Genomic DNA, 23,399 nt, shown 5'->3' on the forward strand with positions numbered 1-23,399 from the left:
CCGGCACTGAGCGGGGCACGTGAGGCCTTTCGAGCGCCACAGGACCCAGCCTGGCCGGAAGCCAGGGCTCCCTGGGGAGGCCGTGAGAGGCAACACCAGGTGGGATGGAACCGGCCGTCGAGAGCTCTGTGCATCTGCGTATGACACCTGCAGTGTGCCCGGGACCACGCAGACTCGCGACATGCTTTTCGCAGAGAGGCGTGGCGAGCACCGCTCTGCAAGCAAGCTGACAAAACCCACAGTAAGAAGTTCAGAGCAAAGACGAAGACGACACTGGCAGGAAAAGAACACGTTAACGGTTACAGGCTTTAGTGGAAGAAAAACCCAGAACGCTGACTCATGAATGATTCGGTCAGGGAGCAGAAGGTCCCTGGGAGAGAAGGGCTAGCGCAACAGCACAGAATTCCTGAGAGGCTTTCAATCGCTTCCCTAGGATCATTCAGAAAATGGGTTGGGCATGGCGGCGCATGCGTATAACCCCAGCATTCAGGGGCTGAGGCAGGAGGATCTCCAAGAGTTTGAGGCCAGCCTGGGCTACATAGTGAGTTCAAGGCCAGCATAAACTCTGTAGGAAGACTTAAGTCTCAAAAAAAAAAAAAGCCAAAGTGAAGAAAAAGGAAAAGGGGCAGGGGGAGGGGAAGGGGAAGGAAAAGAAGAAAAGAAAATTAAAGAGACGAGACGAGAAGAGACGAGAGGAGAGGAGAAGAGAAGAGAAAGGTTCACGCGCACAGGACTTGTGCCCCTTCCACACGCAGCAGGCTGGAGAAAGACTGACCTGAGTTCTCAGGGAACAGTAAAGGCGAAGAAAGGGCACAGGGGACAAGAGCACGGGCATAAAAGCAGCAAGAGGAAGCCCCACACTGGCCGTTCACGACTTCAGGATGGCAGGGGCGGAGGAGGCGGCACGACCCCACAAGGGCTGGGACCCCACAGGGCTCAGCACCGACGGCTCTGGAAGGGGCGGTAAGCGGCTTCTCAGCGGCAGACTGTTTGCGAGCTGAAGCTCAGGCGGCCACAGCCAGCACAGGCACGACTTGTACAGTTAACGTTAGAAGTAAATAAATCAAGAAACAGGACCAAATCGTCACAGGGAAGAACTCAGCACCGACCTCAAAGGCCTCTGCCGGCCACGAAGGAGTCACGGGAGACCTTGTCAAGAGGACCCCTAAAGAGGACGGGAAGATGCCAGGACTCTGCAGGGAGCGCGGAGCTCGCCCGGAGGCTACCGGAGGAGGGTTGCCGGGACCGAACAAGAGCCCCGCCCTACACACACGGCCCTGGAAACCCAAGGACACGGCTCGGTGAGTGGAAATTTCTGTCTGCTCCAGGGCTCCAGGTTCCAAGCGCAGACCTCCCCTTGGACGCCTACGGCTCTGCAAGATTAAAGAAAAAAATCTGTCGCCAAACAAAGCTGAGAGGTAAAGAAAACAGAAACGCTCACACGTGAGGACAGAAGGGTCTTCAAAAGTGCTTCATAGAAGGGTTGAAGCTTCCCTGCACCAATGTGCCGCGAGGACCAATCTCATTTCCCGTTTATTATCCAAATATTTCACCGCGAGGCACTGAGGTAGCCCCATTGTGTCAAGCAAAGTACACCTGAGACCAAAGATCCCCAAGCAGCCTTGATTTGCTGGAAGCGACAAGGTCAGTGACAGTCATTACGTGTCATTAAGCGGCTACTCGGGAGCAGTGCTGTAAGGTGAGACGATCTGCATCCACTCAGCTTCGCGCCTAAGTGGGGCAGCCAGAATGGGGGCACGGAGGGGCCGGGACTGTCTCCAGGGCTGTACATAGTGTTCAGTAATGAAAACAGAAGGTGCAACTGCTGTATTTCAATTATTTACCCCTTTTCAAAGGAGGAGTTCAAACTGAGTCTGCTCAGAATACGGAGAGTAAACGTGATCCAAAAACTCCCCAAGGATTTATATGGCAACATATTTCAGTCAGGTCGGTTTCTCAAGTCTTGGTCTTACTCTGACACATCCAGGTAAGGGGCTTTAGCAGACTGCGCACATGTGGCTCTTGAATTAGCTCTGGGTTTGTCTGCATCCTGGCTGTGCCCCTTACTAACCCTGGGCACGGGACTACTCATTACTGCCTCGTGTTCTTCATGTGAAAGTGGGGTGGCAGCAGCCCCTATTTTATAGGGATTTTTTTTTTTTTTTGGTGTCAGGAATCGAACTCAGGGCCTTGCGCTTGCCAGCAGGCACCGTACCGCTGGGCTACATCCCTGGCCCCTTTATGAGGCTTTTGTGCAAAGCACTAGAACTGCGCTTGGCACACCGTGAACACGAAGCACACGCTGCACAACTTACTCTAGAAGCAGAACCTTGTAGCCCCGCACAGCGGTCTGGGCTCACCCACTTCCTGTTTCTGTGAGCGGCTCCCAGGGCGGCCCAGACGCTCCGGGCTGACTTCTCTCCCTACAGCAGCAGACCCGGCCACCCGCCCAGGGAGCCTGCGCCACACCTCCCAGGTTCCTCCCGCTGCCCTAGCCCAGACAAGCCACACTGTCTCCCATGGAGAGAACGAGCCACCCTAAGCACTTCCTGCCGCCACCTCCACTCCTCCACCGCCTCACCCTGAGGTCCACAGCACAGGTCCCCTTCTCAACCGCTTCGCACCAGCATCAAAGCCTGCGACAGGCGCGGCAGGGGCAGCAGCAAACACGGGCCTCGTGGAGGGCGTGAAAAGCACTTCCTGGGAGTCCTAGGACCAGCCCGCCTCTCCCGGCTGGGCCAGCTGGGGGTCCTGAGAGCATCCTCCACCCCTGCCTGCCCGGCCATCTCTCTCCTACATGCCCAAGGCACCCTTCTCCTCCAGTCCCCCTCCTGTCTCAGGGACAGCGCCCTTGAAGCCAGCCTCTCCATGCATGTGGACCTCCAGGCCGTGAGGACCGGTCCCCTAAGTCCTGCCTACACCGCCAGCAACACCACCTACTCTCCTGACCCTCAACAGCGGACCTAGTCCATCCTACACTCTCCCACTGCAAGGTCTCAGCACTCACATAAGCAAACGATCCCATCCCTCCAGCACAAGCACAAGCGTCCCTTCAATGTTTGAACACATAAAAGGTAGGTCAGGCTCCTAAGTGTCCAGTCCGTATACGGCTGCAGTCTGCCACCGTGCCCCAAACGATGATCCATGTCAATTCTGTTAGTCCACCGAGAAGACAGCTTGTTTCACTGATTCGAACAGTTCCGGAGAGAGGTGCCGTGGTGTACATCTGTAATCCCAGCTACTCAGGAGGCTGAGGTGGGAGGATCCCAACTTCAAGGCCAACCTGAGCAACTGAGGAAGAGTCTGTCTCAATGTCAAAAACTATTTAACAGGCTGAGGATGTAGCTCAGTAGGCAGAGGATTTGCCTAAGATGAATAAGGCCTGCAAATTCAAGATCATTACTTTATGCTTAACTTCTGGTTTTATGAAATAACTCTTAAAATAATTACCACCAGGAGCATTCAGGGTTTTATTTTCAAAAATAGTAAGTTCAATCTTCAAACTCACACTATAAAATAGCTTTATTAGGATGGGCCTGTGGGTAATGTGTATTCCCTTGTTTCCAAACTATCTTAAATATTATAATGGTCTCACTATTAGGAAAAACGTAGAGATTAATGAGAGGGAGGATCAGAGACAGACAGACTGACTGAACGGCTCACATTAAAGGAACATCTTTTAGAAGGTAAATCAACTGAGCTTTGAAACTGCTTTGAAATTATACATCAAGAAATGTATCTTGTCAGGAATAGTGGTACATGCCTATAATCCCAGCACTCAGAAGGCTGAGGCAGGAGGACTGCTACAAGTTCAAGGCCAGCCTGGACTACACAGTGAGTTCAAGGCCAGCCTGAGCTAAGGTAGCGAGACCCTGTCTCAACTCAACTCCCCTACCCCAAAGAAGAAGAGGAGGAGGAGGAGGTAGTAGAGGAGGAAGAGGAGGAGGAGGTAGAGGAGAAGAAGGAGGAGGAGGAGCAGCAGCAGCAGCAGGAGGGAGAGAAGGAGGAGGAGGAGGAAAAAGAATTGTATCTGATACACAGCTAGTTCCCAAGAAATGTTTGTCGAATTGTATTTTACTACCTTAAGAGTGTTTGTGTTGGTAAACATACTCTCTTAAGTTCGTCTGGCCACATTATGTTTGGTTAAAACTTGTCTTCAGTCAGGCACGGCAGTGCACACCTGTAACCCCAGCACGCTGGGAAACTGAGACAGGAGGATCAGAAGCTAGAGCCAAGCCTGGGCAATTTAGAGAATTAGCAAGTCCCTGTCTTAGAAATTTTTTACAAGGCCAGAATATAGCCCAGTACAAAGGGCCTGGGCTCAATCCCCAGTACAAAATGAACCCCAGTTATTTCCGTTCCCCCAACAGATGTTCACTTACAAGACAAAACCCAAAACCCATCACCGCCACTCTAGGGACAGACTCCTATAATGAACGCTTGCTTGACGAGATAATCCGGGCACCGCTCAGTGGGTACTGACCGCTGGTGCCCTGCTAAGGGCTGAACCTCCAAGACTGTCCTTGCTCACCCAGAGCAGAAAGACAGTCCCTCAGCAAGGGCAGCACTTAGGAACAGTCAACGATGCAGGACTTAAAAAGCAGTGCCCACATGTCCGCCGCTCAGATTCTCCAGGTACTTGCAGTATCTCCCCTAATGTTGGTAAAAAATTTCACTGTACCCAGAACTCAAAGCAGGAACTCAGACAGACACGTGTGTACCAACGTTCATAGCAGCCAACAGCCAGAAAGCGGCCATAACCCAGCTATCCGTCAGCAGGGAAATGGGCAGGTCAAAGGCGACGGCCACATGCAATGCAGTGTCAGAGACACAGAAGCGAGGTGCTGACACGCGCCGCAGCACAGCACGGGCGGCTGTCCTGCTAAGCAGGGAGACCAGGGGGACAGAGCACTGGACAGTCCCATGTGCACAGATACCAGGAGAGGGTTCGTTCACAGACGCAAGAGTAGAATGCAAGCAACGAAGACTCCAGTGTACAAAACATTTTCTTCGGAAAGATTCCAAAAATAGGTAGCAGTGACGGTTGTACTATATCATAAATATACTTAACTCAGTATTGTACATTCTATCACAAACCTTTTTTTTGAAACAGGGTCTTGCTATGTAGTTCAGGTTGGTCTCGAACTTACTATGTAGCCCAGGCTGATCTTGAACTCAGGATGATCCTCCTGCCTCAGCCTCCCGAGTTCTAGATTACAGTACCATAATTCTTTTAAACTCAACCATTCTTCAAGGCCTGAAGTCCAAAACCTTCCCCAGTTGCCCTGGCTCTTTCCCATCTGACTAGTCCCTCTAGCGAAGCCTCTGTGAGTCCCTGAGGTGTTTCAAATCCCATTATAACATTATTTGAATAACCTGTGATTGTTTTGAGTTGCTCCACATAGTTGTGCCTGAGGCACAAAGCACATCACCTGTACCAAGCAGGAGCGGATAGCAGAGTTCCTCACTCAGAACAGAAGGCCTGGAAGCTCTTCTTCTCAGACACTGGGGCCTGGGGAAGGACATGGGCCAGACCTTTCCTCTTCTGCTCACCCCACCTGACCGCCTGTTTTAGTCCCAAACCTGGTGACGGGAGTAGTGCCTGGCAGCGTATTACGCACCAATGGCATGCACAAAATGATGCTATGTGAACTGACCAAAGACGCAGGAGGCTGAGGATCAACTAGGACCACGTGGGTCACGCCACTAGAACAGCTCCACCACGGAATCCAATGTGCAGGACTCAGAGGGGGCTCCACTTTACAAAATCCCAGAGCAGTTCTGCACGTGGCCTGTTCCCGAGGACGGACCTTGCACTTGGGGTGTGGCACGTGGCCAGGCTGGCAGCTCAGGACTCTCCTGACAGCTGTCAATTAACCAAAAGCAAAACACAATAACTAGATTTTTAAAAAGGCTTTAGCCCTCTATCAAGAGATACGCCAAAGTTAAATATTCAAGACATACCTGCATTTTTTCACAGTATGTCAATTTAACAGAGTAGCTGAGAGTCCAGCCGGCCGCTCTGGGCTGGGGGAGCTCTGTGTGCGGGGCACCTGCTTCCTGAGCACGGGGTCTCGTCTGCTGCAGCGCTGGTGACCCATGGCAACCATCACGGCCAGATCACTGTGCCCGTCACAAGTGTCTAGAGCTAAAAGGCCTGGACTTGCAACGGGGTGAAAACAAAAGTCATTTCAAAACCTTTCCTCCTTTGAACACAAATATAAGGAACCAGGTAAAACAATGGCTGGACAGAAAACCCAGAGACAGAAGCCGATCCTGATTTTCAGGAAGTAGAGCAAAAACAACTTCACCAAAGCCAGAGCCGCTCCTGTGCTGTAGTCCAGCTGCTCTTCAATTCACTACTGTTTAACCACAGCTCGGAACACAAGAGCTAATGACTCGCACGGCACATTGTTTCTGAGGTGCTTGTACATCCCCATAGGAACGCGGTGGACAAAAACCAGGATGGAAGAATCCCAGTAACTGCCCACAACACCCTGGAGGGTTTAAAAAACAAAGAGATGCTACTGGAAAAGAATAAAGCAGGGAGGAGGAGTAAGAGCTCAGGGAAAGGCACGAACTGCGCTGTCCAGTGGCAGGGAGCCTGGGGGGCATCTCCGAGTCACCCGCGCCAGGAGGACCGAGCGCTGTCCTTCCACCATGGACACCCCGGGCTGCCCTCAGTACTGAATGTTCCTGTCAACACAGCCCTGCTGAAAAAGTAGACCAAGTGCCCATGGGCCCACAGTCATGTACACAAAAACAACGAAAATGAAACAAAAACGTGGAGAAGTGGCAAACATGCCACCGGAGGCAAGAGAAGCAGCCCCAGGGCTGTCCAGAAAGACCTCGAGAGGCGGGGAGGGGCTGTGAGAGCAGAGTGGGGGACCACGGTGGGTGTGTTTGAGCTCAAGGAGACGAGGTCCTGTTCTAACTAAGAAGGTCCACGGCGATTCGCAAAAGCTGGTCGGTCCTACGAGAACCCCCTCCACCCTCACCCTCCAAACGGTGCGCCTCAAAATCCAAAGCAAGCTCTGCGTCTGTCCCTGCGGCCTCTGCCTCCCCGAGTGCCAGGAATACAGCAGGTGCTCACTAAGTACACCGTGAAGGGATGACCGCGTACAGCAAGGTGGCGCTGCGGAGAGGGATGGAGAATGGGGCCACCACCCTGCAGCGCGCTGCCCCCGAATCCAGGGAGTCTGCCTACGACCTGACTCAAAGGTCAGCTTCACGTGGTGGCAAACAGTCCCAAACACTCCTCTACACCACTCTACTGACTGCAAAGTAGGAGGCAAAATCAAATGTACTTTGGGGGCAGGAATCTGAGCTTTCACGGAAATCGAATATAACTATACACGTCCAAACCCCTAAGACCTGGGACCTTTACAAGTGACTTCATGGGCCAGTTTGACAACACCCCTAAAACGCTTCACATGGGGTTCACCATTCTCTTTCCAAAGGATGGGCAGGGTAAGAGAGTTCAATTATACCTTTAATCCAGTCATACAGAAATGAAAGAACTTGTCTGGGTAGAATTCATCATGAAAATCTATGCAGGTGTAGACATGAGATAAATAATAAGTAACTGACATAATCTCACTGTCTTTTAAGTCTTTGACTGCAATTCTCCTATGTCCAGGGCCCCAAACACTATTTCTCTGTGTAGTGCAAATTTCTATTTAGCTTTTAAAAATTAAAGACATTTTCTACTTACATGCCAGGTTTCGGTATTCTCTTAGGTATGGGATATTTAGTGATTGTACAAAATCTGATTCAATATCCGAGCCAGTGTAACATTTCCGGCATTAGTGATTTGCCATTGTAAAATGATCAGTCATATTTGAAAGCCCACAAAATAACAAAGACTTCTTTTGCAGCATGTTTTGTTTTTTTTTTTTTAATGCAGCTCCTTAAGTACATTTCAAGATTAGTCTAAAGATGACAAACCAATTGACAGAAGGGACTGAAAGACAGAGACACCGAAGCTGAAGTTAGAGTGTCCATAATTAAAGGCACACAAAGCTGGGTCGGTAACAAAGGGACCCTTCTGAAATGCAGCTTCATAGAGGAAAAGGCAACTGAGCCCCTCCCATTTGATCTGTGAATACAAAGAGGGGCTTCCAGCCCCGAGGGGAGAGATTCAGAGATAATTACCACACAATGAAGCACATGCAGACAAAACAAAGGCAAAGGACCCGCCTCCAGGCTTACGCTGGTTCAAGGAGTGATTCACCCTCAGGAGAGTGAAGAGTGGTCCACACTCAGTGAAAAGTGTACCTCAGCAAATTTTGAATTTTTATCTTTTCCAGGGCTAGTAACTTGCAGTAGAATAGTTCCTTGCACTGGCTCAGCTCTACGAGGCGCTCAACACTTTGGTATCACACAGGCTTCGCGCTGGCCGGACAAAGAGACCACCAGAGGGATACATGACAAGCCAACCCCTGGGCCTTTAACACGTTACTCGTTAAAAGCATGATTTGTGTTTCATCTGGAGCAGTCAGGGACCTGAAAAAGTGGTTTTTGCTAAAACCTGTGACTCTTTCATCAGTAGAGCAAGTCAGTGGCAAGATGGCTTTCCCCAGTGGTCGGCTTACGTGTTTTCAGAGCATGTCTGAGGCAGGCCAAGCCGAGCCAAGATGTTTGCTCGTCAGGTATATTAAACGCATTTAGGACTTCCAATACTCTCAACATAGGATACTTTCAACATCAGGACGAGCTCGTCACAAGTCGAGCGGCACCTGTACTAAGGGAAACTCGGCTGGGGAAGTAAGGGATGGACAAGGAGAGGGGCCGGGAAGCACTCCCAGAGCTCAAACTGCACACCATTCGTGGCCTGGCCGGGCTAAGGGAACAGTGGGAGATGCCCATTGGACAGGAAGGGACACCAGAGCAAATACCACCGACGATCCAGTCGAGGGAGCGCTCAGCAGTCAGGCAATCCCACAGAGGCTGTGGCCGGCAGGAGCACCACGGCTCCTCCCTGGCCGTCAGAACGGCAGCAAGGGCCCAACAGCCCCGAGGGGAACAGCACTGGACACAAGGTCAGCGAGGCCAAGGAGTGACCCAGACAAGAGCCGACGGGAACCTGAGCCAGCTTCCAGGTGAGCAAAGGCCCCGGGGCCCGAGGAGGCGGGGCCAGCCAGCCCTGCTTTTGGTTTCCGTGGTGGGGAGACGGGGTACCAGAAGGTCGGGGGAGGAAATCAGACTTAGGGGCATTTGGACCAGCAAGTGGCAGCTACAGCGTCCTGGAAACTGGGCTGGGGAAGGGTCAGGGCCGGGACACACTCTGGAGTCTCACGGCACAGAGGGTGGGGGCAGGGGCGGCACGAGTCCACCCAGGAGGGAACGGAGAAAGCGGGAAAGGAGTGACAGGGCCTGAGAGGAGGAAGGAGGAAGGGGATGGCAGCGACTCCCCTGGCAAAGAAGAACGGAGGCATTCTGGACCTGTCGGCGCAGATGGCCACCGGGATAGCTTAAGACACGGCAGCCGGTGAGGGAGACCAGGACAGAGAACCAGCCCCGGAGTCCAGCGTGCGGCGTGGCCACTTAGAGTAACGGGCAGCCGCGGTCACCTACCCATCTCAGTCCCGGCTGCACACAGCCACCACCAGCAAAGCTTGGAAATCACCAACGCTGGCATCCCAGCCCTGACTGCGACAGCCAAACCAGGATGTCGGGGCACGGGGCTTGTACTCGAGGACAGCCCTGCCCTCCACTGGCGGCGTCAGGAGAGTGGCGACCCCGTTCCCAGGCTCACCACTGCCGGAGGGGGAGTCCCACTGCAAACACGGCCCCTGCTCTTGCCAGTGCCTCTGCCCCACCTCCCACCCACGCCGCTCTGCGCCGGCTTTCAGGAGGGCGGGTCCACCTGTGGTTTGGGCCCTTCCTGCCTCGCTCCTGAGAGCTGTTTCCTCCTTAGGGCCGTATCAGCCTCGCTATTTTCTATCTTAACCACACGGACAAACCTAGCGGTAATAAATCACCTGTGCCGATCATACCTTTCCTGTGGTATCTGCGTTTCCTGCTTTATTTCTGCGATCTCTGGGCAAGTCAGGCAGATTTCACTCTCTAGTACCAAGCATTTCCCCACTCGGATCCCTCAACACGGCCCCGTTAGGGATTTCGTCTGAGCGGTACCCTTACTCATCCCTCTGCAAGGCTCTGACTACAAGTGTGCCATCTGGTGGCCCAAGAAGATGCCCTTGGGTTCCTCATGCTTTTTGAAAAGCACACCCAAGATCAAAGAGATGTCAGATGTGCCGCTGCTTCTAAGGAAACTGACTTAAGAGCGGCTGGCTGCAGTGATTTGGGCTGCCACGAGGGTCTTGTGGAGCTGCGACTTCCTTCAAAGCTTCTCTCAGGCTGGAAGACAGGAGCGAAACTTAAATGTTGGTTGTCCACTATGATGTTTAATATTTACAGATTTTAGGAAAAAATGTGTAACCGTCCTCAAGCAATTAGTGAAAAAGGCAAAAGGGGGAAATGTACTGGAAGTGCCATAGAAGCTCAGGACTAAAACCTGGGCATGGAGATGAGGTTCTCCAGGCCTCAGCTGCCTCATCTGCTATGTCAGAGGTGGTCTAAGGAACCCTGAGCTCTAACATTCCAGGACTGCTAAAGAAATCCCTTAAAAGACCACTGGCTAGGCATGGAAGATACGTAAATGTTTGTGTCCAGACTAAAAAGCAGTGATCTCTTATAGGATAAATGTAACTAATATAAATAACCACTTTCTTTGTTTTCACACGACTGTGTAGATACAGGCTTAGGGACGAAAGGTGGGGTGTGATCTATGGCTGTTACAGCTTATAAAGTCCACAGCGACTTTGAAGACACATGGACCACTTCACACTCAGAAGAACAAGCTAATTATCTCGCAGAATTTCTTCTAGAAATTTGCACACCATCAGCAACAAAGGTTTGCCTAGGAATGCTTAATGTCATATATTCCCTATCCACTCATCCTAAGAAAAATACAACCCAGTGTCTGAGGAAGTTGGACTTCCCTCCTGACCGCAGAGGCAGATACCTCGGGCCATGATGAAGCGAGTCTTGAGGAGAGAGATAAGGTCTGGGTTTGGCGGGGGCTACATCCTTGAGCAGAAAGGAGGAACTTCTCATTTCCAGCAAGGTTTTTCCCAGTAATTCAGTAGAGCTTCTGTTGTACATGTGTAGATTTCTGCGTTTTGATTTCTGGAAAGCACTTATTGAAATGTGAACCAGCTAAGAAGCACTAAGGACTCAAATCCAATAAACACCAGGATGAAGCTCCGGCCATCTGCGAAGCTGCGGGGGAGGCGGGCATCTTCACTTCTTTCAACCTTAACTTCCTTAACTTAAAGAACAACGAAGAACAAAGCAGAAAAGAACAGGTCAAGAAGAGCACGGCAAAGGTCAGCCACACTCGCCACAGCCCAGCTGGACCCCAGCGCTGCAGCAGGCAGAGGAGCCCGGCTCCCTCCCAGCACACGCTCCTGGCTGCAGGCTCTGCAGAGGGGGCGGCCGATCTCCCCGGGTTCTGCCGGGCTTGGGACAGAGCACAAAACCTCCCGCTGGCGCTGGCCACGCATGCGCAAGGCAGGTGTGGGTACACAGAGCCCCAGTGCTCTTGACTGATCTGCCTTCTCCTCCCTTTAGCAAACACAGAATTCTGCAAAACGCCAATTCCTGCAGGAGAGAAAAGAGGTTGTGAGGGAGACGGATGAAAGCCTTAGGAAATAAAAGTGGGCACTCAGACGCTAGTTCTAATTCCATGGCACTCAGTTCTCGTGAAACATTAGTAAGTGAAGAACCAACCAGTCAAATATCACACTCACATGTATGTGTGTACACATCTATGCTTACCAACGCACGTATGCAGCTGGGGCACTTACGAATCTTCTTTCCTTATGGTAAAATATGCATAACATGTGACTTGTTGTGACTTTCGGCACCCAGCGCAGTGGCGTTAGTCCACACTGTTGAAACCATCACCATTCCCACAATGTTTCATCCACCAAAGAGAAATGCCAACGCACGCTGGGTTTTCACGCCCCAGCCCCTCCTCTAACCCACGGAAAGCAAGATTCTGCTTCGCTTCCAAGGTTTGATTTTCCTTGGTACCGGATGTAAGTTGAATACTGTTCTCTCCTTGCCCACCTCACTCCTTTAACTCAAGGTGGTGTCTCGAGGCTCGTCTGTGTTGTTTGCTTTTTGTCTTTTTGAGACAGGTTCTCGCTATGCAGTTCAGGCTGACCTTGAGCTCACTTTGTGGCCCAGGCTGGCCTTGAACTCCCAAGGATCCTCCTGCCTCAGCCTCCCGAGTGCTGGGATTCCAGGCCTGTGCCACCACGTCCGGCTTGTCTGTGTTGTGATAAGCCAGAATGTCCTTCCTGTTTATGGCTGAGGGCTACCCACTGTAAGTCTGTCACATTTTATTTTCCATTTATCCTGACATCTGGATCATCTCCCTGAGGCATTTTTTAAACCTCACCTTCAACGCCAATTTTCACTTAAGAAAAACCTCTGACTTCCTAGCTCTAAAAAATGCCAGGAATTCCACTTGCTTTACATAGATAATTATGCTAATCTTCATCATAATGGGCAAATCTATACATTTTACAGGTGAATATACCCTGAAATCCCACTTTTAATGGGCCTGTCAGAGAAGGGAAATTGCACCTTCCCCCTACCCCACACCCTGAGCACACAATAGTGTTTCCTTCTGTTTCTACTTTCAAAATGTCATCTTACAGCCACAGGGCTAGCTTACACCAAAGGAGGTACAAACAAAAGCACTTTTTTTTGGTGTGGTGCTGGTGATCAAACCCAGGGCCTGGAGCGCTACACCACTGAGCTAGGCTTCCAGCCTCTGGTAACTTTTCTCTAAAGGGAATTTTAGCAGTTGCTAGAGGACTGTGCACTAGCGTCATGCTACTGCAAACAGACCTGCACCAGAAGGAAACAGTTTCCCCGCAGCTGTGGGTAACAAGCCAGGGGGACGCTCCTCCCTTTCCCCCGCTGGGAGCAGGAGAAACTGCAAGGGCCCCTTTCTACCTGCTTTGCACGATCTCCCCACAGTAGAGAAGCTGGGTTTTAGGTGCTAAGGAGATTTCCAGGGGGACAGTATGTTTCAGGGTCTGAGTTGAGACGAAAGGACTCAGGCACAGGCGAAGAGCTCACATGGGAGAAACTCCCAGGATGGACAAAGACAGCACGGGTCAACGGCAGGGGACTCCCCCTGGGTGGCCCTTTTCCAGGTCTTCAAAAGGGGCACAGAAAGCAGAGACTATGTTAGCAAATTACTCATAAAAGGATCAGAAAAAGTAATGTATAGAAACAGACAAAGTGAAATGTATCAAAATATCAACGACCAGCGTCTGGGAGTCTTTGTACTTACCTTGCAACTTTTCTGTAAGTTTGAAATGATTTTCCAGAAAGGAGCTATTTGAAAAAGGCAGACCCAGGTTTGCAACTATATTTAACAATCGTTCAAGTCCAGAGGCGGGACCTGCGGCTGCACACGGTGCTTCACCAAGCTGGCGTGCAAGTGAAGGGGAATGTAATGCATGCGGGGCAGGGCTGGGACACACAGGGAATCCCGGTCCAAGCAACGCCAAGCTGGGGGAGGCCCACGAGGCCGCTCCGAGCCTCAGCTCTGACATCTACGAATGAGGGTAAATAGCTCAGAATCCTCACAGACTCCTACATCCTTTAAGAACGTGACACTCGGCAAACGTCCCTTTTAGTACTGCGGGCATCACCGCACGTGACAGCAATAGAGGATCCGGGGCCCAGCCCTGTGAAGTGCGGGGCAATCATCTGGGAAACAACCTCCCCGGAACTCAAGAAGGAAGCGGGACGGCACCGGGTTCCGGACTGCGCTGGGCTTAGGAGGAAAAGTGGCATCTGATGAACATACGTTATTCAGGGTAGACACCAAAACACAAAGGTACGTTCCTTTGAGCTCTGACCCCTCCTTAGCCAGATCAGCAGACTGTAGCTCTTCTGACATAATTCTTACAAAACTGTGTTTACGACTTTTATCCCCCAATTTACTGTGTTTTATTACATTTATTTAATTAGGAGTTTGCGACAAGCATGAGAGAGTATTTTGAGCCCCTAACGTAAAACACAGACACAATTAATTTGGCCTATAACACATCACCAGTTCTTCCATCAAAAGCAAGACTCCTACAGACATGTGAACAGCTTTACCTTCTAGGTCTTGAAGTACCTTTAAAAATATCTGTAAGCCTGCACCCTCTACATATGCGTTCTCATGAACGACACACACACATGCTCTTACAGTATCAAATACCACGAGTTTTTTATTCCAGACAAAGGCCTGTACCTTGGAGCTGCTTGCTATCCTGGGAAGCAACTCGCCTTCCAGAACAGGTGTGCAATTTTAGCATTCACCAGAACAAGGCAAAATGACTACACAACAGGCTCAAGAGATCTATCTCTCTTCTACTCCCTGGATTTGAAGCATCTGCCATAAACATGGCGATCCCCTGTGAGCTAAGAAGGCAGCGTGTCTTGGAAGCCTCAGGAAGGGTGAGCCGTCGGTCACTTCCCAAATGCCCCCCACTGCCACCTTTACTGCTGGGGCTGCCGGCTTCTGCTCACATGGGGTGACCATCTCCACACCAAAGGATTTCTCCCTCCACATCTCCCTGGCCACTACCACTCAAGAAGGTCATCTCTCAGGTCCCCTAAAGCCAGACCCACAGGTAGGACAAATCATGAGATGGCACTGCCATGGCCCCAGGGACCCACCTTTCCAGGGGCAGGATGCCACTATCAAAGCTGGATACACTACCCAGCCTGTGTCTCCTTGAAATAAGAGTGAGGACTTGCCCACACCACGGTTTGTTCATTTATTCATTCTTCATCTGAACACACAGACTAAAGGCTTGCTACATGCTGGCTCCCTGGGCAGCAGTGCACCAGCCCAGACCGCTCCTCCCCGACCTATGGAGTTTCTATGTAGCTCCAGGGTGAGCAAGACCAATAATTATACAATTATATAATAACAATGTGATGAGTGCAGGGTAAGAGCTGAGCTGACCCACCCTGGGAGGTCAAAGAGGACTGCGAGGGTGACTCAGGAGCTAGACTCCAAGATGCACCGGGAGGCCGGGAGGAAGCCCAGTGCCCTTCCCAGTGGGCGTGGGACAGGAAGCTGGACACCTCTGGGGAGCAAAGGGAGCCCTGAACGCAAAGGGTGGCGCAAGGTACGTATGCCCAGTGGAAACTGGCAGAACTCGGAAGGGACCCACACAGATACACCTGACTCTAAGAGCGGAGACGGAGCAGTCTCGGGACGGTGTAACCGGAGCGGGTGACAATCACATTTGCCCTTTTAGACCACACCTCCAGAGAAGCCCCCACTTGTCCTCCCCTCACCGTGTACGTCTGTGTTCCAGGAACCCTCAGGGCTGCCCCGCGGTCTTGCAATTGTCTGCTCTCCTGCCTGGACTAACCGAATCCCACAGAGGGAGAACTGACAGCTCCACCTGACCGAAAGGAATTCAACAGGCTGCCGGTCCGGCGCTGTGCAAAAGCCCCACCACTCCGGCACCCTGACCACGGGTTCTCCAGCTCCCACCTACAGGGACTCCCCTGGAGGGCTTAGTAAATAATGGGTGTCACTAGAGTTTCCCTGCAGCAGGCAAGGGGTGGCATCTCTGCCAGGGGCCAGGGGCTGCTGATGCTGTGGTTCAGGGGCACACAAGCGCCGACGACCCCTGCCCCACAAGGCAGACAGCCAGGGCATGAAACCCAGACGCAGGGCATTAGTGATCAAGAAACTGTACCAAGGTCTGTATCCTGGAACTCAAAGCAAACCTGGAAAAACAGATTTTCTTGAGTGAACGAATCTGCCTGGCTTTTACACCTAGAAATGGGCCTCGAGCTGGGTCCCCCCGAGAAGCCTTGGCAGCCAGTCAGGCACAGATTTCTCGAATCCCCGAGCTTTCAAAGTGGGAAATGTTGCAGAATGCACCAGTCACAGCTACAGGACTCCAGAACAGTGACACTGGGTGGCAAAGAGAACTTCTGCAGCACATCAGACTGCAATCTGGTGCAGTAGTCTGAGGGCCCAGAGCCCACGTCCACGGCCCACGCTACCTCCGGGTGGCGGAGGTGGGGGCTACTGAGCCCCACCTGCAGTTGCTGACGAGCAGCAAAGGGTAAGGTGTCTCCTCACTCAGTCCACGTTTTAGCACAGGGCCTGTTAAGTGCGCTGGGTGAGCAGCAGATACCATTCACGAATTCTCTAAATTGCTAATCAGATAATTGCTGCACTAGTTAATTCTTCAGCCATTCTACATTTGAATAAACGAAACGGAAAATAATTAGACCAAAACAATCACATTGGTTTAAAAGCACAGTAATGGACAAAATTGGTTTATATTCAAATTTGTTTCAACATTCATCAGAACACTTGCTGGTCAATTTGCTTAATGAGTGTTTGCTTTTCTCTTAATTTTTCTGGGGTGACATTCACTTAGAGCAGTACAGTAATCCTGCTTCCCTTTTACAAAGAATTCTTAATAAGCAGCCTTGTGAGCAACATGATCTCTTCCCCATCTCTTCACAGAAAACAAGAGGAAATGTCTGAAAACAAGCTTCCCCTGATTTCCAGAACTCCCAAAAATAATAAGTAAAAGCTTCCAGTATTTCCATTGAGAAACTTTTGCTTTTTCCTCCTATGACTTCAGAGTAACGACCATCCCTACAGCAAGGGTGAAAGGAGGCCAATTCTAAAATTACAACCTCTCAGGATGGCAATTTAAATGGATGGCCAACTGGAAGAGACTCAAGTTGCAGGAAGGAAATTTAGTATTTTTGGAAATCTAAGTTAATATTATGTCAAGCCCCGGCAGCACTTTTTTTCAAATGACTATAATTAGAGATATGCAAATTTTTCACTGAGGAAAAAAACTGAGAGAGGAAAATGCACCTAATTAAGTAATGATGTTACCTTTATTTGATGATATTGAAAGTACACACGTGGTTTAACGCTTCCAGAACCATAAAATGCACTACCTCCTTTAGAACTCGAGGAATCCATGCCTAACAAATAATAACAAAAAGATGTCACTTCATACATATTTGCCTCCAAAATAACAACTTAGGAATGAGCACCCGGACCCTGGGCCCATTTCAGCCACTGTGTCTTGTCATAAAGTAGAGCTTAGAGGGTTAGTGTCAGGAGGTCATGAAGTGCTCATTTCCATGCTAATCAGTTTTCAGACATAAACTTTTAGTAACTTATTTTCAAAGAAAACTATTTCTAAGGCAACTACGTGCGATTTAACATTTTACTTTGGCCTAGGTTGGTAGATCCAAAAGTTAACAGTTGATTTTATGGTGAAAAGTCAGTACAGACCTGGAAGATGGTACAGGCTGCAGAGTGACAGACAGCATAGTTGTTGAATCTCCTCTGCCGTAAGAATGGGCAAACAGTGGAATCAAAAACCATGGCCAACTGTGGAGATCAGTTTGGAGATTCCTCCGAAAACTAGGTCTAGAGGTCCCATTCAACCCAGCTATTCCCCTGCTGGGTATTTTCCCAGAAGATCTAAAAACATCATATCACAGCGATATATGTGCACCTATGTTCATAGCAGCACAATTTGTAATTGCTAAAATGTGGAAGCAACCCAAATGTCCATCCACCGAGGATTGGATAAGAAAATTGTGGTACTTTTATATAATGGAATATTACTCAGCTGTAAAGAAAGATAAACTCGAGGCTTTTATAGGCAAATGGTCACAACTAGAGACCATACTCATAAGTGAAATAAATCAAACATACATGTGCAAGCACCGCATTGTGTCACTAGTGTAAAACTTGAAAGAGTTAATTTAAACTCGGAGGTCTGATAGACACTGTGAAATGATAGGAAACCACTGAACAGTAAAGGGCTTCTGGGATGTGGGAAAAGAGAAGGGAAAGAAGGAGAAATTTTGTATGCATGTATATACAGGATAGATAACATGGTTGTTCTTCTGTCTTCTATTTCTATGCTGAAAGAAACTGTCAATGAGTCTTTGGTTGATCAGTATTGCATGTCTATATCTGTTTTCATGAGAAGCCACTTTGAAGATATCAATATGTAATACAACAACCATTGTTAATTCCCTACCACTTTGTTTGTAACTCCATATTGTCTGTACTGCTCTTTTGATATGTTGTAAAATGTTGTCTGTCTGTTAATGTTTTCCTCCTTTTATTTTTAAAATAAAAAAAAAAAAACTTGGCCATCCTCTTCAACACTAGGTGAGAAGGTATCCCAGAAACTCTACATAGGAAGACTGAGGACAAACTACCAGCTACAGGGATTACTGGGTAAATACCTAAAAATGGCCACACAAAGTGAAAGAGGGCATTGTAGCTTCCAATGTTACCAATGAGTGCAGAGAGGACCGTGACGCATGTGCTCCTACTGTGCTGAAATCTTGCAGTCTGGGAAGTCTGACGCTTATGAACTAAGGACCCAAGACAAAGTCTCACCCTGAGGCGAAACTTGTTTAAAACTTAGCTAGCTCTTGTGCACAAGGGAAGGTGGGGTGGGGGGTGGGGTGGGTAACCATGTGTTTGTATTTGTACCAACTCCCCATGACGAATTTAATCATTATTACTATAAACATATACTGATGAATTTTTTTATTTTAAAAATTTTTTAAAAGGTGGGAATATGGTCCAGTGTGAAGGCCCTGCCTAGGTTCAGTCTCTAGTATTGACTGAAAAAAATAGGGAAGAGGGTATACTAGATCTGTGATGCCAGAAGAGTTATACCAGCCCACCCTCCTAGAACTGTAAGAAAACAGGGAACAACTGAATTCCAAATGGTTATCTTTGAAGGAAAAGCTAAGAAAAAGACAAAAATACCTTCCTAGTACAGGCCATTAAATCAGGCCAGAAATATGCAAAACAAACCTAGAATGTAATGTTTCAAAATGAATGAGGAGAAATTAAGCAAATTAAAGAAGCTACAAAGAAGAGCATCGATCAGAATTTTTAAAACTCAGAAATGAGTTGGCTGGAGAAAATGATTTTAAAATGATAATGAAAAAACTAAGAAAAGAATGGGAACAAAGTCATTTCAGAAGTGATGGAGATATAAAACACAAGAATAAGTAAAAATCAGAAGTCCCTTAAATGAAAATGAAAACTAAAATTTCCAAGAGGGACGGAAACGATTTGAGGAAACGATAGGTACCGAAGACAGGCCAACAAGATCGAACACACACACAATGGTAGTTCTTGAGTAAAGGAACAACAGAACAAACAGCAAATCTACACTTGAGAAATCTTTAGTGGGGGAAATGGAGGCAACCCTAGATGGAGGATGGGGAAATTTTGAAAATAGACAGGCTCTCTGATTTATAGATATTAGCTGAGAGCAAAAATATTTCTCCAGACTCCCAGCTTGGGAAAGGAAAGGGTTGGGGCTGGGGATTTAGCTCAGCGGCACAGCGCCTGCCTGGCAAGCGCAAGGTCGTGAGTTCGATTCCCAGTACAGGAGAAAACCTCCCCCGGCAAAAAAAAAGGAAAGGAAAGGGAGAAGAACATCAGGTTACTGGCTAATTTAAATGTTACTGCAAAAAGCCAATAGAAGAGTCTCCCAGAAGAACAGTATATACAGGTTACCAGGATTGGCTCAATCATTAGAACAAAAAATACAAATCTCTGAAAATGCCCAAAGATATATCAAAAATAGGGGTGGTAGAATAATAACAGAAGAATATACCATTTATCTAGTACTCTTGTTTAGAAAGAAAAAAAACCTGAATATGATCAAACCTCTAAATCAACAATTTACAGGAAATTCAGGGAAAAGAACATGTTAATTACCACAGGAATGCAATCAGCATAATTCAGACTGAAAAGTGCACAGAATACAGTTTCTGCAACAAAAATATGGGGCTAAATCCTGCAGATAAGCAGTGGCATAAAGGACATAGCCACTGATTGCAGTGTGTAAATCTTATCTGTTCTATTCAAATATTTATGCATTTGTTTTTATTTTTATATTTATTTCCAGTAAGGCAAATGTGAATACTGGATACTCAATAATGCTATGGAATTCTACTGATCTGGAAGAAGATGGTGCTGATATCATCATTATACTTAGGAAAGGGGGGGTCTGTATTTGAGAGCTACATTGAGAATATTTATAGATGCATTTTTATCTATGAAAAAAACAAAATTTCCTAACAAAATAATAGATAATAGCAGCAGTTAATACAGATGAGTTCTTTGACCCCTGAGCACACCTCACTCCTGGACAAGGAGCTGGGTAAGGGGACTGACTACGCTGCTAAGTGTCAAGCTGGGTAATGGATATGAGGCATTACACCGTTCTGTCTGAAACGCTCCACAATAAAAGTGTGCATTTTAAAAAAATTAATGTGACGTCCAACTCCTCCGTGTTGAAATGAAATGGTTGCTAATGGGTTTTCAAACAAACCAGAGCACGGCCCATAGGCTCCCTACTGATTTGGAAAATCTGTTTCTCCTCCCCTAGTCCACTGACAGTGAAGTTAAACATGAGCTGTTTAGATGCAGACCCTGAAATTCTCACCCAGAACAACACGCACCTCACAATGATGATTACACTAGAGAAAAGGAAGTGTGGAACCTGCAGCAAAACAACTGATTTCATAACTCCCTGTAAGTACCCACACAGCATACCTGCCCTCAGCCAAGACCGTGGTCACCGGGGATGGCTCTGGCCCTAAGCCAGGAGGCACTGTTTTCTGTCGCTGGACAGCCTTAATTCTGGATCCTTCCTGAGGACCAGAACTAACAATCCCGTCAAGCAAGCGTCCTACACCAGACCCAACAACCAGCAGACGAACCTTCAGTCCTGTGTAATTCTGCAGTGTGGACTCTCACTTGGGAGGCTCTGCTGAAGCTGGACACGGGTCACTCCATGGGCCTCTGAAGGCCGCCCTAAGGCTAATCAGATGCACAAAGTCCGCGATGTCCCCTCTGATGTCACCTCACCCAGCTACGGTGACGGGAAAGTGGTAACAGCACACTGCTGGTGGGACTGATGGTGCCTAACTGGGTTGTTAATAAAACCGAAGTTCTTCAGATTTTTTATTTCTTTTGGTCTTTTTGAGTCAGGGTCTCGCTATGCAGTTCAGGCTGACCTGAGCTCACTTTGTAGCCCAAGCTGGTCTTGCACTCCCAAAGATCCTCCTGCCTCAGCCTCCCGAGTGCTGGGATTACAGATATGCACCACCACACACAGCTCACCTCTTCAGATTTTTAACAAGAAATAATGGAGGGGCTGGGGATTTAGCTCAGCGGCAAAGCGCCTGCCTGGCAAGCGCAAGGTCGTGAGTTCGGTTCCAGGTACCGGAGAAAAACCAAAAAAAAAAGAAATAATGGAGGAAGTCTCAAAGAGGTGCAGAACCTCTGTCCTTGGAGAGATAGATCCAGGAGCATCCAGCTGGGGTTCCTGAAACCATTCCTTTGGCTGGGAAAGAACATTCTGGCATGTTCTGGGAAAAAGGGTCCCAAACCATCAGATGGCAACACATCTGGGTACATTAAAGTCTCCTACAAAATCCCAGAAGGGAAGACTTCTCCTGTTTCGCCTTCAGTCCTGTCAGTAAACCCTTTATCAGGGTGTCTGTCTGATCAAGCAGCCCACTGCTCCCACGTTTCCAAGCCTGGAGGCCAAAAGGCTGGGACGTCAGCTGACGCTCAGCCCTTCCCTGCGAGGACAGGCCCAGAGCTGTAGTGACCGGCACTCAGAAACTCCCACCGACTCCACCCACCCCCCTCCCCACCCGCCGTGCAACCTCCTCTCTCTGGCCCCCTGTACCCGTGGGCCTTCTCCTCCTGACCAGCCTCCACCCTTCCGCTCCACTCTCTGCCATACTCGACTGCTGTACGAGTTGAAACGAACCTCCTTATCTGCTTTCTGTAAGAGACCCTCAGCCTTTTTTCTTTTTTTCTAATTTTGTTTTTGTTTCCTTTCTTTCTGGACCTAAGAAAGGTCCAGAAGAGAACTGGGAGGAGAAGAATTCACTAGAACCTAAGCCCTGGGAGGAAAAGGATTTGGGCCTGATATGGTAGAATTACCCATGATTTCTGTGGATTTCCATGGAATCCTCACAGGCACCAGCAGAATCAAGCTGTAACTGTCAGCAGGTGGTCAGACCCCTGTCCCGGGTGGCCCTTGGGGGGGGTGACCAGCCCCTCTATGTGAGGGTCCCCGCCCTCCACAACAGCCTCTTCTTAGGGTGGTGGGTCTGAAACTGCAATGATCATTTTAAATATCCCTCGAAAATGCTGGAATGTAAATTAGGTAACAGATTCATCTACTGAAAAAAATTCACAAACCCTTCTACTCTACATATGCTGGTTTATTTTAAAAAGGAAGGGGGTTCTCCTCTATCAAAATGATAATTTTGAGTCTAGTGAAAAACTCACCTACCATTTCCCTGCATGAAGTATACATATCGACTATACTGGAACAAACAAAAACACTTAAATGTCTCAATTAGGCATTTCCATTGGCTATTCTAATGACCTGTTTAAAGTAAGGATCCTGGCTTAATCTCACAATAGCAGAAATCCTAAGGACCAGTTCATGTGGTGTTTTATCAGCCAAGTAAATATCAGCCAGTTCTTTTTTTTTTTTTTTTGGTTTTTCTCTGGTACCGGGAACCGAACTCACGACCTTGCGCTTGCCAGGCAAGCGCTTTTGCCGCTGAGCTAAATCCCCAGCCCTCAGCCAGTTCTTAAACCGAAAATCTTTCTAACATACATCCAGCCATTAAGGAAGGAATCCACATTATGAAAATTAGGACGGAAATACGTTTAAAGTATTTAGCCACGTGTGGTGGTACACGCCTACAATCCCAGCACGCAGGAGGAGCACTGCAAGTTCGAGGCCAGCCTGGGCCATAAAGTGAGTTCAAGACCAGCCTGAACTGCATAGTAAAACTCTGTCTCAAAAAAGACAAAAATAAATAAACTTTACAAGCTAAAAATTGTTATTACTGTACTTTTAAAGTACTGTACCTTTACTGCCTTCATTCCAGTCTTCCCAGCTAGAATCCTCAAGTTTGCTTTAACATAGTCTAGCTTTCTTTTTTAACATAATCTAGCTTTCTTTTTCAGCACACACTGGCCACACATCCTTGAAATCTCCAATACATATTTTTCTCCCAAAGCCAATATCTACACCGACTACTTTCTTTAAATGTGCTGTTCCAGGAGAGATGCATTCATTCCGAAGTTCGCTGCAATGAACCTCTGTCTAGCGCGCTCCCTGCTCAGAGTAGGCACCGGCGATGAGGTTCACGTTCCTGGGAACCCCAGCTTACTGTCCTTGGGAATTTTCCGTCTGCCTTTGGAGTAACCTGGGTCACTCGGGGCAACG

At 48.7% G+C, this 23,399-nt stretch overlaps 1 protein-coding gene across 3 annotated transcripts in view; it reads right to left on the minus strand.

The window, feature by feature from the left end:
• Positions 1-23,399, minus strand: part of Kit (v-kit Hardy-Zuckerman 4 feline sarcoma viral oncogene homolog) — a 77,138-nt gene that overhangs the window by 46,476 nt on the left and 7,263 nt on the right. Inside the window, exon 1 of one of the 3 annotated variants that reach the window (XM_013518575.1) lies at positions 5,965-6,140. The exons of the other annotated variants lie outside the window; for them this stretch is intronic. The gene's annotated coding sequence lies outside the window, so the exon portion shown is untranslated. Of the gene's footprint in view, positions 1-5,964; positions 6,141-23,399 lie in introns of those variants that run through there. 3 annotated transcript variants of the gene reach the window in all.

The sequence above is a fragment of the Chinchilla lanigera genome, unplaced genomic scaffold, assembly GCF_000276665.1.
Source record: "Chinchilla lanigera isolate Chin_1 unplaced genomic scaffold, ChiLan1.0 scaffold00046, whole genome shotgun sequence".
In the NCBI taxonomy this organism is placed as follows: Eukaryota; Metazoa; Chordata; class Mammalia; order Rodentia; family Chinchillidae; genus Chinchilla; species Chinchilla lanigera.